The sequence below is a fragment of the Panthera leo genome, chromosome B2 (assembly GCF_018350215.1).
Source record: "Panthera leo isolate Ple1 chromosome B2, P.leo_Ple1_pat1.1, whole genome shotgun sequence".
Lineage (NCBI taxonomy): Eukaryota > Metazoa > Chordata > Mammalia > Carnivora > Felidae > Panthera > Panthera leo.
Genome location: NC_056683.1, coordinates 3,419,558 through 3,437,548, shown reverse-complemented (window position 1 = coordinate 3,437,548; position 17,991 = coordinate 3,419,558). Strand labels below are relative to the sequence as shown.

Below are 17,991 nucleotides of genomic sequence, written 5' to 3'. Positions count from 1 at the left end.
TACTAGAACGTGCAGTACAGAACGCACCCCTGGGCCACCTTGTCAACAACGTATAACCTGAATCTGATCACGAGGAAACATCGGACAAACCCAAACTGAAGGAAATCCTACTAAATACGTGGCCTAAACTCTTAAAAAAAGTCAAGGTCATGAAAGACAAAGTCTGAGGATATGTGTGCCACAAGCAAGAACACATGACAATTAAATGAAATGGGGGGGGGGTGGTGGTGGATTGATCTTTGTAAGAACCGGGTTTTTCCCTTTTCTTGAAAAGGCCATTAGTGGAACAATGGGGTAAATTTGAATAAGATAATATTACATGAGTTAATATCTTGACTTTGATAGCTGTAATGGTAAGAGAACAGCCTTGTTTTTAAGACAGGAACTATTGAGTATTTAGGACAGGCTCTCTCAGCTGGGGTTCGAGGAAAGAATGAAGCTCCACAGAAAATGATTTGAGTAACTGTTTTTTTCAATTCTCCCAAGAATGGCATGTAGCTAGTAGCATTGTACGTGCACAAGAAAGCAGTTAATTCATTACATACCTTAGGACTTTAGGGCTTAATTCTCTTAAGACTTTAGGGCTTAGCCTGTCGTAAGACTTCAGGGCTTCATTCTCTCATAGTTTGACAAGAATCATTATGGCTATAACCTACTCTCAAAAAGTGCAGGAAAAAAACGCACATGTATGCATATGTAGGTGAATACAGACACACACAGAATCGTAACGCAAACACAGTACAACGGTAACATTTAGGACTGCTGGGCAAAGGGTACAGGACTACTCTGTATGATTTTGCAACTTTTGTGTCAGTCTGAAATTATTTCCAAATTAACAGATATTTCAGTTTGTTTTTTAAAGAACACGGTAGCAGCGAGTTGATATATTGTGCTAACATTGAACGTTCAAGTTCTGGAATCAGGTTTTGGTTCAAATTCCCACTGGGCTCCCCTGTAGACACAGGAACCCGGGTAAGGAAAGTACTTACCTTCCTTCTGCTTCCATTTCCCCTGTGATAAAATACGTAAGGTACCATGGCCTGCCGTAAGCAGCTGCCATGACAACCGAGACGCTGCCACTAAGGACCCAGCTCCATGCCTGAGAATCAAGGGATGCTCGATGAATGACAGGCTCTATTATTTTCTTCATTCCATCTTCACACACATGAAAACCCGAATATTTATCGAGTCTATCCTCCGTGTCTGTCTCTTGTGCAAAGCCTTGTTCAAAGCCCATTTAAACTTAATTAGCTAAATCATAAACAATAACTCAGGTGCCCCTGAACGTTCTGTCTTTTAAGCTGTGTGGGGCGCCTGTACCTCCGTCGGTTAAGCGTCCAACTTCAGCTCAGGTTGTGATCTCACGGTTCAAGAGCTCGAGCCCCGCATCAGGCTCTATGCTGACAGCTCAGAGCCTGGAGCTTGCTTCTGATTCTGTGTCTCCCTCTCTCTCTGCCCCTCCCCTGCTCGTTCTCTGTCTCTCTCACTCTCAAAAATAAACAAACATTAAAAAGATAAAATAAAATGTGTATTACTGCAGTATGACTGCTAAGGTCAAAAGGGGAGCAGAGTGGAAACAGAGAATTCTGAGTCTGGTCATAGCCTGGTAAGTGAAATCAGAGTATTCCCGACTTATCAGGCCAGGGTAGCCTATCTGCCCTAAGTAGCCAATAAAACGAGGGGCACCAAGAAGAAAAAACTTAAAACATAAGGAAATCATTTTCTTATTCGCATCTCAGTCTTTTGGATGTCAGCACCTAGAAGACAAAATACAGTCTAGTTGTCCAAACTTCCTGAGCTCCAAGATGTTTCAATGGTTTCGTAGCACACTCAGAATAAAGCCTGGTTTTCGCTGTTCTACGTCCTGTGGCACCCCTGCCTACCGTCAGCCTCGCGAGCCTGGCACTTGTTCCTTCTGCCTAGAATGCTCTCCCCCCAAGTAGCTTGCTTCCTTATTTGATTCCAGTCTCTGAACATTAACTCCTCAAAAGGAGGCACCCCCTGGACTACTTTATGTGAGATAGCGGGGTCCTCTTATCCTGTTCCATTTCTCTAATAGCACTTCCCATCCAACGATGTGGAATATATTTTATACCTGTTCATTTGTTTCTCCCTCCTACTAGAATATAACTTCCATTAGGGTTAGGCCTTAGTCTATTGTCCCCTGCAATATCCCCAGGATCTAGGATACGCCGTTGAATGAAACCTATGACCAAACGGCACGACAAAAAAAAGGGCCGTCATAATTCTCAGAACCCCCAGGGCAATGCAACTGGCTAGGCTAGCAGCCCTGGCTGGTCCACTCGGCAAACTCAAACATATCCTGCAAGTCTTAGCTTCAGGGTACCCTCTTCCAAGAGGTTTCTCTTATCTCACCCTAGCAAGACACTGGTTCTCTCTTCCATCGGTAGAGTCACAGTGTGCAGAGTAAGCAGGCAGGCAATAAAAGTCCAGGCAGAGAAACTGAGTTTAGAACTTCCAAGTGCAACGTTAAGGATGCATGGGACAAACAGACAAAGGTGACAGAAGATTAATCTAAAAAACAGGTAATGCCAACTGTATCAGGCCTGAGGCTAGGGATTGTCCCCTTTCTTTTACTTTTTTAAAGCTTATTTATTTATTTTGAGAGAGATACGGGAGGGGGCAGAAAGAGGGAGAGAGAGAGAATCCCAAGCAGAGCCAGACTCAGAGCTCAAACTCACAGAACTGTGAGATCATGACCTGAGCCAAAATCAAGAGTCGGACGCTCAACTGACTGAGCCCCCCGTCGATTCCCCCCCTTCATTTATTTTTAATTGATGGCACGGACTGTCTCATTTAATCTTCCCAAGAACTCTATAAAATAGGTATTAATACCAATATTTGCACCTAACAGATAGAAAACCTGATGCTTAGGGCAGTTAAATAATTACCCAAGAACTCACAGCTAGTAAGCAGAAGAGCCACGATTTAAATTTCGATCTTTTAACTACGGAGTCTGCCCAAGCACTGAGCATACTGCCTGTTCTGGGCCGCAAATCAACCAAGAAGCAATTACTACAAGCCTGTTGCGAGTATCCATGTTGGAAAGAAGTAGAAAATACATTCAAGTTAGTAGAATAGGATCCAGTTTTATCACTTTGCTATTTCAGGAGCTAAGAGAGTATCAGTCCCTTTTTCATGTTATCTTCTCCCACTCCTAGGCAGGCCCTCAGTCCCACCTCTCCTTCCCCCTCCCAAATCCACATTTATCTAGAAACACGCAACCTGGTATGCCACTTACCGTAACGACAAAGACTCGAGACAGTGTTCCTTCTGGCTTCAAAAGGTCTCTGGTCCATAAGTATTCACGGCACGCAATTCTGCCCTCTCCTGGAGGAAAAATCAATAATGCAGAAATGTATAGTTTTTTGGTGAAATTTGTATTTTTTCTGGAGCTGGCCATCTAAATATTGCTCCCATTTACTCCCCAGTCTGGTCAGCATCCTTCAACCACATCTTACCTCTTCCCACATTTGCTTACATTTTGTTTCTCCTCCAAGAGGCACCTGCTGCTGACGGCCATCAGGTCCTTCCCAACCAGCTCTAGACAAAACACCAAGAATCCTTCTGGACAATGACTAACTTTAACTGAAGAAAGCCCTGAGTCCTGTTTCACTTGTTTGTTTAAATTTTTCTTTCTGCTAATTATCTTTTGTTTGCATTACCTCAACTTCTGAGGTCAAGGACCCATTCTTCTAACCACTCTACACGCCAAGACGTAGTTGACAAGTGTGTACGGTACCATTTTATATACAATGTAGCTTTCCAAGAATAGTTATAAGGTGGTTGAACACCAGATGGTTCTGTTCTTCTGCACATTTGAGTGCAATATAACTAATCTTTACCTTTAAGATGCTGGGGGAGGGGGTGGACTTCGTTCAAGGTCCTTCGGTTTCCCCCCCCCCCCGTAGGAAGAGATACAGATCGCTTAGAAAAGTGCCTGGTAATTAATATTTACTATTATCTCCCGGAGCGACCGTACCGAGCTTCTCTTCTTTCAACTTTTCATTGACCGTCTTTCGGTCCGCCGTCGGGTGGCTGGGGGTCACAGACCCCGCTCGGCGGCGAGTAGCAGAGGCTGCTCTTGCCCTGCGGAGGCCGGGGGCCGGCGAGGCGGCGGGGGCTGCTTTCTGGTCCCGCCGCCCCCCTCCCACTCCCCCCGGGCCCCGCGGCCGCGCCCCTCCCAGGCCCCGCGGGCCGCGCTTACCCCGGCAGCCGCCGGCACCGCCCCTCCGCCTGGGACCGCACTTCCGGTTAGTCTCCGGACACTCGGCTCTGGGCTTCCCGGCGGCCGCAGCCTCCGCGGCAGTGGACCTCGGGGCCCACCTTCGGGAAGGGAAGGAAAGCAAACCTGGGGGGCGGACGAGAGCCGGGAGCAGCTCCCTTTGCGCGGCTCGGGAGGGGAGCCGGGGCCAGGCCGCCCACTGACCGCTTTAAGGGCCGACAGGGCCGGCTACGCGAGCCCTTTCAGCCAGGCTGGGAAGCGGCCGGCGCAGCCCCGCCCCCGCGAGTCACATGATCACCCCTGCTTCGGCGGCTGGGGCGTCCCGCCCCCAGCCTCTGGGCCAATGGGGGCTGAGCCCGTGTAGCGGGGCGGGGCCCCGGGGCGCCTGCGCTGCGGGCCCTCGGCGGTTCCGGGCGGAGCTGGCCAGGAAATGGAGAGTTCCTCGGAGGCTTGGGGTCCTGGGCTGAGGGGGGAGGTGGGTGCTCCGCGGCCACCTGGTCTAAGAGGAAACGACGTTGTTTAAATGACAGTGTCTGATTTCCGTGCCCTTTCCTCAAGGCAGTTAAAGGAGGACTCGAGCTAGGAGTAGCTTCACGGAGACGAGTGCGGACCCCGCGAAAAACACCCCGAAGGACCTGGGAGAAATGGAGGAGCCCGCAGCGCAGCGGAAGCGCTCGGTCACAGAGGATGTGGCCCGCGAGCTGGATGAAACGCTTTCAGAGGGGTGGTGGTGGTCGTGCGTAGGTGGAGACAGCTGCAGCGGAGGAGGCTAGGACTTCTCTGATGCCAGCGGGGTCCCCAGCCCTAGGCTGGAATCCGCTAAGGCTAATCCCTTGTGTTTGGGTTCGAGCAGAATGGAGATTTCCTTCCGAGGAAGATCTGCTTTCCCTGCTCGGTTGTTGAGTGAGCAAAAGTTTTTAAGAAGCTCTCAGCAAAGAGTCCTTGGCGGTGTAACCAAGGACTTCGGTTGTGAGCAAAGTACTGGGGGCCGGGAGCCGTGAGAACATCCTCAGGGTTTACCAGTCACGCGTTCAAGATTAGCGAATCATGTTGCTAATTCTGGGATTCTCCGGGGGAGCTGCGGTTTATTTTCGTTTCATATTTGCTTGTAATGAAAACTGAGCAAGGCCAAAATGCTCTACCGGGAGTCGTCTTTATGTTGGAAATACTAATTTTTAAGTTGAGTAGGTGGTACGTTCCAGACCGTGTTCTAAACACTTCCCCTGTGTTATCCCATTAACCTGTCACAAAAATTCTATGAGATGTGTATTATGATGATGATTTATCTTAGGAGGAAACTGGTGCGCACAGAGATTGAGTAACTTGCCCGAGAGCACACGTTTGGTAACTGATGAGGCTGAAAGATGAACAGTCTGATCCCAGGGCCTGTGCTTGCGCTGACTATGCTTAGAAGGCTACCTCAGCAGTGGTTGAGTGTATTGTGGAGATATTCTGGAATAGAAATCAAGCAAATGGTTCTGATCCCCACACTGCATGTGAGAAGGTCTCATTAAGTGCTGAACTCTTCAGCCTTTTCTTTCAAGAGACACTGGCCCAGAGTGCTCATTTTATTTCTTGTGCCATTCATTCAGCAAATGCTTATGGAGCACTACCAATTCATGTGCCTGCACAGTGGCTGTTAGGAATTTAAAGGCCGATGAGACCCAGTCCCATTCCTCTAATGGCTCACACCTAGCACGGAGACAGCAGCTGTCGTAAGTGGTCTAGTAGAGGCAGAAGTGACATAATCTAGGGCAACCAAGGGAGGAGAGTTTCAGTCAAAAGGTTGGGGACGGCAATGTCACATACCGTAGAGGTCAGTTGAGAATTCCTATGTTCTGGGCATGTTATAAGCTCTTCATGTGTACTAACGCAGTCATCCGAGAACCCTATGCTGTTTAATCGTCACAACAACCCCATCTTACAGATGAGGGACGTGAAGTACGAGGAAGTTAAGTGTTTCGTACAAGATCATGCTGCCGGTAAGTGGCAAAATGGGATTGAAGCCCTGGCAGTCTGGCTTTCTGCGTCTGTGGAGTGTGACGGAAAGGGAAGAAGGGGACACAAGCTGTATCATTCTTTCCAGAAGCTGGGCTATAAAAATGAACAATGAAAGGCCATTTCTACTGTAGAACATCCGACGCCCACAGGGAGAAGGTCCTACAGCCCCAGGGTGAAAGAGATTGGAACATGTTGCTAAAGGAAAAATGTCAACAGAATGAAGATTCAGGAGAGGGATATCTGAGGCCTCGCAGGAGATACGAGGGCCTGGGGTCTGAAATACTGGGGAGGGATGATCCTTTAAGCAGAGAAGGCAAATCAGAGGAAGGAAAATACACCTGCATTGCCTCGGTCTTGTTGAGAAACCCTTTTCGGGTTTGGAGGGAGGAATCCCAACTAGCTACAGGTACCCTATGCATCGGGTTTCCAACTTGTTCTACGAGTCATTCACCAAAACCCTGATTCAGCAGAGTTATGTTCTCACAAAAGTATCTTCTGTTTGTTCGAATCCAAAGATAACAACCAACAGCCTATTTTAAAAAGTCACCATGTTAATGGCTGAACAATTCCAACAGGATAGCTTGGCTGATCTCTTGATTTCCTAGGGCTTCTCAGGTTTTCTCACTGAAGCACACCCAAGCAAGAGGAAGATGAACAGGTGCCTCAAAGTCACAGGTGGCATATTCGAGGGTCCCGTTTTTGTCTACTTGTTGTGAAACCATACAGAAAAGAGGGCCTGGAGCGGACTGCAGAGGTCGAGATGGCCAGTGGCCAGCGGAAGCAGCTGCCTGGGTCGGCCGCGTTCATGGGCACCAGGCGAGGTTCAGCAAAGCCGCTGGCCTCGAGCACTGCGAGCTCTTCAGGAAGGGGAAGCCGGAGCTCACGCTCCCGACGTGTTCTTGATGCTTTCGGGCGCATGCTCCTCTCCCACTGCGCCAGCCAGGTGCCCCGAGGGGAAGCCACTGTAAGTTTCTAAGTTAGTGTGACTGTTCATAAGCTTTGTTCACAGCCGAAGCCTAGTTTATGGCCACCGTGCATCGTGTCCTCCCTCCGTGGATGAGTAGTGTAAGGAAACCGTCTTGTCCTGGAGATGCGGTCAGCGCTCCTGCTCGCTCGGCTCCACTCCGTGGCGACGACACACGTGATTCCCGCCTCTGGGCTAGTCTACAATCTTTTGAGCTCTTACAAGATGGAAAAGAGAGCATATCGCCTTGTAAAGACCGTTCATTCTCCGGAACATTTTCTTCCCCACGAAGAACAGGTTTCCCCGGCAGCTGTCCCTAAGCTGGGCTCAAAGAAAACTCGCTTTCTTACTTTTAGAGATTCCAAAAGGTTTGTTCATTTTGCACGGAGAGGTGTGCTGTGTGTGCTTTGTGTGTTTTGCATGCGTGTGTGTGGTTATGCTCGTGGCTTCCTTCAGGGAGAAGCCTGAGTTCTATTCCTATAGAAGTGTCTGTTCCACTGCGTCTGTCCACTACTCTTGTGGAGTTAGGTTCAAATGTGGATAAGAAGGAGGTTTAAAAAAAGGGCCTCATTCTCATCTCCAATGAGTAAGGGAAACCTTCTGTACAACCCCATGTACACCTACACAATGTTTCTAAACCTCGATATCCCTGTGATTTTTGCCCCTTCCCCCCAGTTGAGTGCCCGTACAGTACAATTATTTCAGAAGGCGGACTGTAAAATAAACGTACGAGCCCAAGTTTAGGATACAGCTGGGATCAGTGGGGTTGGGAGAAGAAACCACCAGACCACCACCCTGTCTTTCCTTCCCCGTGTTTCAAGTGGATTATGTAAAAAACAGCTGGTTTTAAGTAATTTTCAGGCAATGATTTGGAGTCTGCCATTTGCCACTGCAGAATTCTTTTTTTCCCCAGTGTTGACTAATTTCATCATGTTGGGGATGTTGTCAAAAAACCAAAGTTCTTTTTCTTCTTAAAAAAATTTCGTGTGGTAAAATGTGCATAACATAAAACACACCATTTTAACCACTCTTAAGTGTACAATTTAAAACCATTAATTACATTTACAATGTTCTCCAGCCATCACTATTTCCAAATCTTTATCCAGCACCCAACTAGAAACTCAACCCATTCATACCTGTCTTCCCCTAACTCCTCATATCCTCAAATCCATTTTCTGTTTCTGTGAATTTGCCTATTCTAGGCATTTCATATAAGTGGATGCATATAATATTTATACTTTGGTATCTGGCTTATTTCACTTATTTCACTTTTTGAGGTTCATCCATGTTTTAGCATGTATGAAAACTTCCATTTTATGACTGGATACTATCATATATATATACACATATATAAATGTATATGTATATGTATCTCATATATATATGTATATGTATATATATATATATATACACATATATATATATATATATATGTATGTATATATGATACACACCACATTTGGTTTACCCATTCATCTGTTGATGGCCATTTGTGTCATTTCTACCTTTTGGCTATTGTGAACAGTGCTGCAATGCACATTGAAATACAAGCATCTGAGTGGGTCTCTATTCTCAATTATTTTGGGTATATACCCAGGAGGAGAATTGCTAGCTGATACAGTGATTCTATGTTTAGCTTTTTGAGGAAGTCATCTGTTTTACACAGCAATTTACATTTTACATTCCCACTGGCATTACACGAGGGTCCCAATTTCTCCACATCTTTGCCAACAGTTATTTCCCTTTTCTTTTTAATTCTAGCCATCCTAGCAGGTATGAAGCGATATCTCATTGTAGTTTTGTTTTGCATTTCTCTGATGAGTAATGATGAACATTTTTTCATGCGCTTACTGGCCATCTTTTTTTTTAAATGTTTATTTTTGAGAGAGAGAGAGAGAGAGAGCGAGCATGAGCAGGGGAGGGGCAGAGAGAGAGGGAGGGACACAGTCTCTTTAGCTGTCCAGGCTCTGAGCTGTCAACACAGAGCGCAACGCGGGCACACGCCCGCCAACTATGAGAGCATGACCTGAGCTGAAGTTAGATGCTTAACCAACTGAGCCACCCAGGCGCCCCTGTACATCTTCTTTAGATAAGTTTTTATTTGAATCCTTTGCCCATTTTAATTTTAATTAATCAATTCAGATTTCTTGAATTGAAACGTATTTGACACACAACCTTGCATTAGTTTCGGGTGCTCAGCATAGTGACTCAACATCTCTCTCTGTTGGGCTGTGCTCACCCGAGCATAGCTCCGTCCGTCAACACCCAACACTGTCGTAATACCATGGACTGTATTCCCTATGCCGTCTGTACCTTTGATCCCTGTGACTTACTCATTCTCTGACTGGAAGCCTGCATCGCCCACTCTCTTTCACCCTTTTTGCTCACCCCCCCCCCAGCCCCCTCTTTCTGTCAACCATAAGTTTGTTTGCTTCTTATATTTATGTATCTGTTTCTGCTTGTTTGTTTGTTTGTTTGTCCTTTTGTCTTATTCTTTAGATTCCACATATGAGTGAAATGATACGGCATTTGTCTTTTTATGTCTGACGTATTTCACATAACATGATACCATCCAGGTCCATCCGTGTTGTCATAAGTGGCAAGGTCTTGTTCTTCTTCACGACTGAGTGATGTTCCTAGATCTATATCTATACACCACATCCTCTTTATCCATTCGTCCGTCAATGGACACGTGGGCTGCTTCCATATCTTGGCTATTACAAGTCTTACGGCAGTAAATGTAGGGGTGCATGTATCTTCTCCAATTAGTATTTTTGTTTTCTTTGGGTGAATACACAGTGGCGGAATTACCGGATCCTATGGTAGTTCTATTTTTAATTTTTTGAGGAACGTCCATCCTGTTTTCCACAGTGGCTGTACCAGTTTGCATTCCCACCAACAGTGCCCGAGGGGTCCTTTATCCCCAGTCTTCCCTTACATTCGTTATTTCTTGTCTTTTTGATTCTAGCCATTGTGACAGGTGTGAAGTGGTATTTCATTGTGGTTTTGATTTGTATTTCCCTGATGATGAGCGATGTTGAGCATCTTTTCATGTGTCTGTTGACCATCTGTACGACTTCTTTGGAAGAGTGTCTATTCAGGTCCTCTGCCCATTTTTAATCGGATTATTATTAATATTTTTTGGTGGTGAGCTCTATACATTCTTTCTATATTTTTGGATAATAGCCCCTTATTGGATTTATCATTTGCAAATATCTTCTCCTATTCAGCAGGTTGAATTTTCATTTTGTTGATGTCAAATCACTATGATGTATACATGAAACAAATATAATATTGTATGTCAGCTATGCTTCAATTAAAAAAAAAAAGTTCTCATCCTACTCTCCCTCTTTTGCCTTCGTCTTTTCTTCCATTCCATTTCCCTTTACTTTTCCTTCCTGAAGAATTTAATTGTACAGTCATTAGGTATGTCAGACCAAGTTCGGACTGGGGAGCTGTGGTGTCCCGGACTTTCCCAGGTGAAGAAAGTATCCATGTTGGGAGGTGACACGGAGTGTTGGATCCCAGGCGGGATGCGGACACCCCTTGCTGCGGATTGTTTACCCCAAGCATAATGCAGGAGGCATCCGCTTAGGAACGGGGCCCAAAACATGGTGTTGGAGCCCCGGTGAGATGAGAGCAGCTCAGCACACGGTGTTAAAGTCTGATCGGCACGAGGAGGGCGTCTAGGGAGGCAGAAGCCCAACCAGTGGCGTCACATCCTGAGCCGGGTCAGGAGGGCAACTCTTAGCACGAAGCAAAGGCAGTTGACACAGAATTCACGAAAAGGGTTTGGGAGTGAGCTGTGGGTGTGCCATTATTTCTGCACACTCCCCCACACAAGGGTTTAAACTGAGGCGCTCCTTCCCTCTTCCTAAATCTTCACAAGAGCGGCGTCAACAAGGCCAGTCAATGGCACCAAAATACGGGGGACACGGTGGAGGAGGCCAGGGGAATATTAAGGCAACAGATGGGCGGCTTGACTGCCTGAAGTTGATTCTTCGGCGAGATTGGCCTGTAGTTTTAGAGCTTCAAGGCCAACCAGGCATGGACATTTCCCACAGAACACATGCGGGAGGTGGGAGAGAGAGAGAGAGAGAGAGAGAGAGAGAGCATTGGCGTGGGATCAACTTAACGCTCCTTTAAATGGGCCCTAGTGGAGAAATGAAAGCAACTCAGGGGGAGAGAAGCAGGAGGAAAGAGAGAGGAAACATTTTCCCTAGCAACTATCCAAGGGGCCAGCACTCAACAGCTGCATTGGGGGCAGGGAGAAGTATGACCTTTATTTCAAGTATGAATTTTAGGGTGTTACATGGAGCTCAGCGTTTAACTTTGGGACTGAGACTGTATTACTTGGGAGAAGGCACGAAACGACTTAGGTCTTCCTACGGAGGGAGGAAGAATATGCGTCCCAGTGAATGGAAATAAAATGATAAAACATAACGGTATGTTCTATATTGTTATATCCCAGGGGAGGTCACATCCTTATCACAGAGTTCGGAGAGGGCCAATTGGTAAAGTTACATGACTGTCCCTTAATTAGTTTTGGTATTATTATGACTTTATCACACTATCCAAGGACACCTCGCGGATCTGAGAGGCAGCTCCCCGTGGGGGTAACGCAAACGCACGCGGTAGGTCCAGCAATGCTCGGAACATAAACCACTTGACGTTTTCAATTTCTGAGCATGGGTGTAAACATTGTATCATTTTTATTTAGAACTGGCAAATACAATAAAAAGCATCCCTTTTTAAAAATTCTTAAAATGTGTATTTGATTTTGAGAGAGAGAGAGAGAGAGAGACAGAGCAGGGGTGGAGGAGGGACAGAGAGGAAGACACAGAATCCAAAGCAGGCTCCAGGCTCCGAGCTGTCAGCACAGAGCCCGACGCGGGGCTCGAACCCACGAACTGTGACATCATGACCTGAGCCGAAGTCAGCCGCTTAACCCACTGAGCCACCCAGGCGCCCCCAAAAGCATTCTTTAATGGGAGCGAGGATGGGGGTGGGGGGGGGCAAAATGGGTGGAGGGGGTCAAAAGGTACTAACTGCCAGTTATAAAACAAATACGTCATGGGGATGTAAGGTACACCATGGTGACTATAGTTAATAATACTGTATTTTACATTTGAAAATTGCTACGAGAGTAGATCTTAAACGTCCTCATCGCAAGAAAAAAATGTAACTATGTATGGAAATAGATATTAATTATATTTATTGTGTGGGGCGCCTGGTGGCTCAGTCAGTTAAGTGTCTGACTCTTGATTTCGGCTCAGGTCAGATCTTACAGTTTGTGAGACGGAGCCCCACGTTGGGCTTTGCACTGGCAGTAAGGAGCCTACTTGGGATTCTGTGTCTCTCTCTCTCTCTCTCTCTCTCTGCCCCTCCCCTGCCCGCATGCTTCCTCTCGCTCTCTCTTTCAAGATGGATGAACTTTATTTATTTATTTTTATGAACCATGAGGTCGTGACCTGAGTCGAAATCAAAAGGCAGATGCCTGACCAACTGAGCCACCCAGGCGCCCCAAAATGGATAAACTTATTTAAGTTCTATTTCTAAGTACCAGTTGTGGCGATGTAAGGTCCTAGCCTCTCGTAAACATGTTTTCTGGTGTTAAACAATGTGTGGGGAGATGTGTTCACGAGAAAGGACCCCTGGAATTGCGTATTTAAGGCAAGGGTAGGTCTGGAGGTGTTATTGATATGGAACCTGCAAGGGTGTGCCGGGAAGGTGCGTAGTCCCAAGAAGAGGCAAGTCGCCAGGCGGCCAAGCCTTTTCCTGACACCGAGGCTTCCCCTGGATCCGGGGATCGCCGCAGGCAGGGTTCCGCTGGCCGTCAGTGAAACCAGTTTTAAGAAATGGTTTAAACATGTGGACAAGCACACTGATACAGTAGTTGGAAGGGCCAAAGGACCAGGCTGCGGGCTGGCCGCCGTACCGTCAGCAGAAAACGGGTCCTCCTGGGAGGCTGCCAGGGGCCACCATCGGAAAGCAAGGCCAAGGGCCACTTTCTGTGGGTCTTTGCAGACATTCAGAGCTCAGGAAGGTGGCCTGCCACCTGTTAGAACGACCTCTGCTGCACATGGACGAAGCCTGCCTCCTTCCCCGCGACAACAAAAGCATTCTGTGTATGAGCCGCGAATTGCGCGGTTCTTGTAGCTTTGGAACGATATCTTGTTCTGGCCGGTCGCTGCCACTTATCTGTCTCTCACATGCCACAGTGTAAAAACTGTTTTAAACCAGAGCAGAGAGCAGGTAATTCCTGGCCTGTTACCCGCAGTTCCCTGTTTGTGTTTGCGCTATGTATTTTGAGATCCCAACATGTGGGGCTGCTTTTCTCCTTTTAGGTTTCCATACAAGTTTCGATCGAGCTGTGTGCAGAAATGTAGAAAGTGGCTGTGGCCAGAGTTCCCTGCTTCCTTTCACCTTGCCCCCCTCACCCCCGAGCATCTAAGCCAAGAACTGAAAAGAGTCTGAAGAGGATGTAGGGTAGAGGAGGAGATGTTTTGTAAGAGAGGCATATTGGACTAGACTTTGAAAAAGGAATTAAGGGACTTCCCTAAATTAAGTAAAAAAAAAAAAAAGAGAGAGAGATTCACCCAAATATGGAGAGAGAAATTCTCAGAACCCACGCGGCATGGATGCTATAGAGGTTCCTGCGGAAGGAAGCAGGCAGGTAGAAACAAGAACAGGTGTAGAGTTACCTCCCTTCCTCCTTTTCCCGGGATCGGCACTGGATCCCGTAAACTTGGCACGGACCCGCGTGAATAAGTAGATAACAAGTGGCCGGGGTTTACACCCACCTTCAGAACCAGGACTCAGAGCCAGTCATTTCTCTAGGCCACGCCGAGAGTGAGTCCATACCCTAGTCCTTGGTACCTCAGAAGGTGGCTGTGTTTGGAGACAGGGCCTTTAGAGAGGTCATTAGAGTAGACCCTGATCCAATCTGCCTCGTGTCCTTCTAAGTAGAGGAGGTTAGGACACGGAGAGAAACCAGACGCGTCCACGCTCAAAGACCCCGGGAGACAGAAGGCTGCCATCAACAAGTCAAGGAGGGGGACCTGAGGAGAAGGCAAACCCACCGACGCCCTGATTTAATCTTGGATCTCAATCTAGCCTCCAGGACTGGGAGAAAAATTTCTCACAGTTTAAGCCCCGCGGTCTGTGGTGTTTTGTTACAGCAGCCCTAGCTGACTAATACAGAGCGGAAGGGTTATGTTAACAAAATGGAGTATTTGGGAAGATATATTTAATCTTTGGAATGATGACATTTGGGCCTTTGTCCTGTCAGCTCCTGAGGTCAAGGATTGCTCAGTTCCCTCTAAACCCCCAACCCCAGGACAGTGCTCAGCACACAACAGGTTCTCAATGAGTAGAATGAATGATGCGATGACAAGGAAGGGAGGTTTAAGGGAGGTCTTATAGAAATAATCTACCATAGGGTCCTCAAGCTTTCTGGTGTCCGGACTCTTTACTCTTTTTTTTTTTTTTTTTTTTTTTTTTAGAGAATTTTATGTTTAAGTAATATCTACACCCAGTATGGGGCTCGAACTTACAACCCAGAGATCAAGGTCACGTGCTGTGTGAACTAAGCCAGCCAGGTTCCCCAGGACTCTTTACGCTCTTAAAAATTATTGTGAAACCAAACGTTCTTTGTGGATTATATCCATCAGTATTTACTATGTTAAGAGTTCAGACGGCAAATTTAAAAGTATTTATCTGTTAGGTTTTTTCTAAAATGAGCGTAATCAACCTATTAGGTGTTATCATGAGTCACGCTTCATGAAAAAATAACCATATATGTTTTTCTTTAACTCTCCTTAATGACTGGCTTAGTGGAAGACAGATTTTCATATCTGCTTCTACATTCAAAATGCTATAAGCATATGAAGAAAGTTTGGCATCATACAGATACGTTGTTAGAAAGGGAAAGAGTATTTTAATAGCCTTTTCAGGTAATCCTGGACATTCTTCTCTGATGACCTTATACCAAAACGCGACAGGTTGTACTTTCCGTAGGGTTGGCTGTGATGCGGAATCTGAAGACTTCTCGCTATCTTTGGATGCGTGATTTGGTAACAACTTGGTCGTATTGGTCCACTGAGATATCTCGCTTTTCCAAATGTTGGAACATTTCAGTGTAGAGTATCCAACAGAAAAGAACATTCGTTAACACTGTCACCAATCTCATCAGAAATGCCTGTAGGTGTTGGGAAGCTGCAAGTTCATGATGTCTCCTAAAAGCTGATTTTCACCTAAAAGCTAATAACTCGTCATTGCAGACAAAGCCTCTCGGTTATTGCCTTTGAGTTTCTTTTTGGTACGGGCTGATTTCTTTGATTTTTGCGAAAATGGCTGACTATGTCACAGTTTTGTTTCTTATTTATTCTTTCAAATGAAAATGCTGTTCCATCAAAGTATATACTTTTTTTACTGCTTCATCAAGGATATTCTTAAGGAAAACACTTGTCCCCAGAGAATGTGGCAGCTGTGGACACAGCGAGGGGTCAGTGGTACCTCTTGATATTAGATGCTTAATCCATAGACAGAACCAGTTTTACCGACTGTTTTTGGACCATCAGCTTTTTGCATAACAAATAAAGCCTTGATGTTATGAAAACATTATTGGCCTCACATACCTTGAAAGTGTCTCAGGAATCCCCTGGATCTATCCACCACTCTTTGCGAACGGATGATCTGAAGTGGATTGGAGGGGATCGGAGGGACAAAGGGCCAAGGTTGCCTTGGGAATTTTGAACCCAGGTGCCAAGACCATGGCAGGCTGTGAACTAAGGTTGGTTGAATGGACGACCCTCAAGATTAAGGGTCCCCTGCTCTACCCACTGAGCCAGCCAGGCATCCTCCTGTGAGTAGGATCTTTAATAGAATTTTTGGTTGCCTGGAGAAAACATGGAGACTCATAAAATCAGTTTGTGATGCTTCGAGGGGAGTATCTCGGGTGACATACGTGGAAATGCAGATTTCAACGGACAGAAAAGTGTAGACTATGGACATATTCGGGAGGTATTCATTCAACTACTTAGTGAGCCTACTACTCCCAACAGAGGAGACTGTGGACGGTCAAAAATTCATTCACGTCTCCGAGGGAAAGACAATCCAGATCAACAGAAAGGGAGACGGAAAGCACCCGCCAAAGGTCAAACACAAGTGTTCGGTGGGCACATCATGGTTTCCAGGAATCAGATGATTCTTTTAAGGTCTAACCGGAGCCTGGTCCCCGTCGCCTTCTTAGCGCAGTGGGCAGCGCGTCAGTCTCATAATCTGAAGGTCCTGAGTTCGAGCCTCAGAGAGGGCAAGTGTTTTTGCGCGGAAGCGTGCGCCCCCCCTCGTTTTCACCGCAGGTGGTAACCTTAACCCCCTTTTAGGGGTGAGGTGTTGGAGCATCCTGGGAGAGCTGGGACGTAGCGTCTCCCGTCCTGAATCCAGAGGGGGGCGCCGCTTGAGATGCGGCGCTTTCGCACAGCGAGCGCCCGGGTCCCCATCCGACCCGCACCCCACGGCTGCGTCCCGGAGGTGCGGGCCCGGGGACGGGTGAGGCTCGGGCGCCCGCGTGTCCCGAGAAACCGGGCGGGGACGGCCCGCGGCACGTGCCGGGACGGGCGGGGACCCGCGGGCGCTGCCCTCCCCCGACATCGCCGCGCGGGCCTGTGGCGCCCTCGCGGTGGGGACCCGCGGCCTCGCGATCGGCCGCCCGCAGGGCTGCGTCCCGGCGCAGAGGTGCACGGCGCTCGGCTGCTTTTCCCGTTCTCAGGGTCACGGGCGCAGACGACCGGGCGATCCCGGACGTCTTTGAAGCGTAGTCAGTTGCGTCTTTCTGCCTTTTTTCCGCGTTTGGCTCCCCCCGCGGCGGAGCTGGCGAGGGCTTGCCGGGCACTCCCACCGACTGCGCGTGGACCGCGGGGGAGCGCGCGGCAAGGGGCGTGCGCGGGGAGCGCGGAGGTCCGGCCGCGCGGGGGCGCTGGGTGTCGGCCGGGCGCGCGCCAGACGGCTCCTGTTCCCGGGGCGGGAGCACCTGACGGTAGGGCGGCCAGCACCCCTCGGCCAACCGGACCCGGCTTTACGAGGGGCTGACCTGGGAAGGAAGGAAGGGAGGAAGGAAGGAAGGAAGGAAGGAAGGGAGGGAGGAAGGAAAGAAGGAAGGGAGGAAGGAAAGAAGGGAGGGAGGAAGGAAGGAAGGAAGGAAAGAAGGGAGGAAGGAAGGAAGGAAAGAAGGAAAGAAGGGAGGAAGGAAGGAAGGAAAGAAGGGAGGGAGGAAAGAAGGGAGGAAGGAAGGAAGGAAAGAAGGAAAGAAGGGAGGGAGGAAGGAAGGAAGGGAGGAAGGAAAGAAGGGAGGGAGGAAGGAAGGAAAGGAGGGAGGAAGGAAGGAAGGAAGGAAAGAAGGGAGGAAGGAAGGAAGGAAGGAAGGAAGGAAGAGGGGCCAGCAAGTCTCAGAACAGGCCCTGGCTCGCACCGCGGGCTGCAGGGTGCCGGAGGGTCAAGGCCACGGGAGGTTAGGACGCCCAGTGGACTTTATAGAAACTGAATTCACGCAGGAAGAAAGGAGGAAACACAGTGTTGGGAAGTGTGTCCTTCATGAAGCGTTTACCCACCTGCCTGGGATCCCATCACCACCCGCCCGGCCTCCCTGTTTCAAGTGCAATGCCAGTCCCGGGCCCTAGCTTCAGGAAAGAGGCCATTCTCTGTGCCACACACAGAACCCACCTACTTGTTCCCCCTTTTGCTCTAGAGGCTCCTGGAGATGGAAACAAACGTGCAAAAA

The 17,991-nt window shown here is 47.9% G+C and overlaps 1 protein-coding gene and 1 non-coding gene across 11 annotated transcripts in view; one reads left to right on the top strand and one right to left on the bottom strand.

Annotated features, from left to right (window-relative positions):
* Positions 1-4,508, bottom strand: part of ZNF322 (zinc finger protein 322) — a 34,941-nt gene extending 30,433 nt beyond the window's left edge. For 4 of the 10 annotated variants that reach the window (XR_006202351.1, XR_006202352.1, XM_042937571.1 and 1 more), the window contains exons 1-2: positions 4,229-4,508; positions 3,263-3,351 (exon numbers count right to left, since the gene is read on the bottom strand). The gene's annotated coding sequence lies outside the window, so the exon portion shown is untranslated. Of the gene's footprint in view, positions 1-989; positions 1,100-3,262; positions 3,352-3,482; positions 3,565-4,003; positions 4,175-4,228 lie in introns of those variants that run through there. The other 6 variants (XM_042937570.1, XM_042937573.1, XM_042937569.1 and 3 more) reach the window with 5 other exon arrangements.
* Positions 4,509-16,454: 11,946 nt separating this feature from the next.
* TRNAM-CAU lies at positions 16,455-16,527 on the top strand. The gene has a single exon. It is a non-coding gene; the product is annotated as a tRNA-Met (tRNA).
* Positions 16,528-17,991: the final 1,464 nt, after the last annotated feature.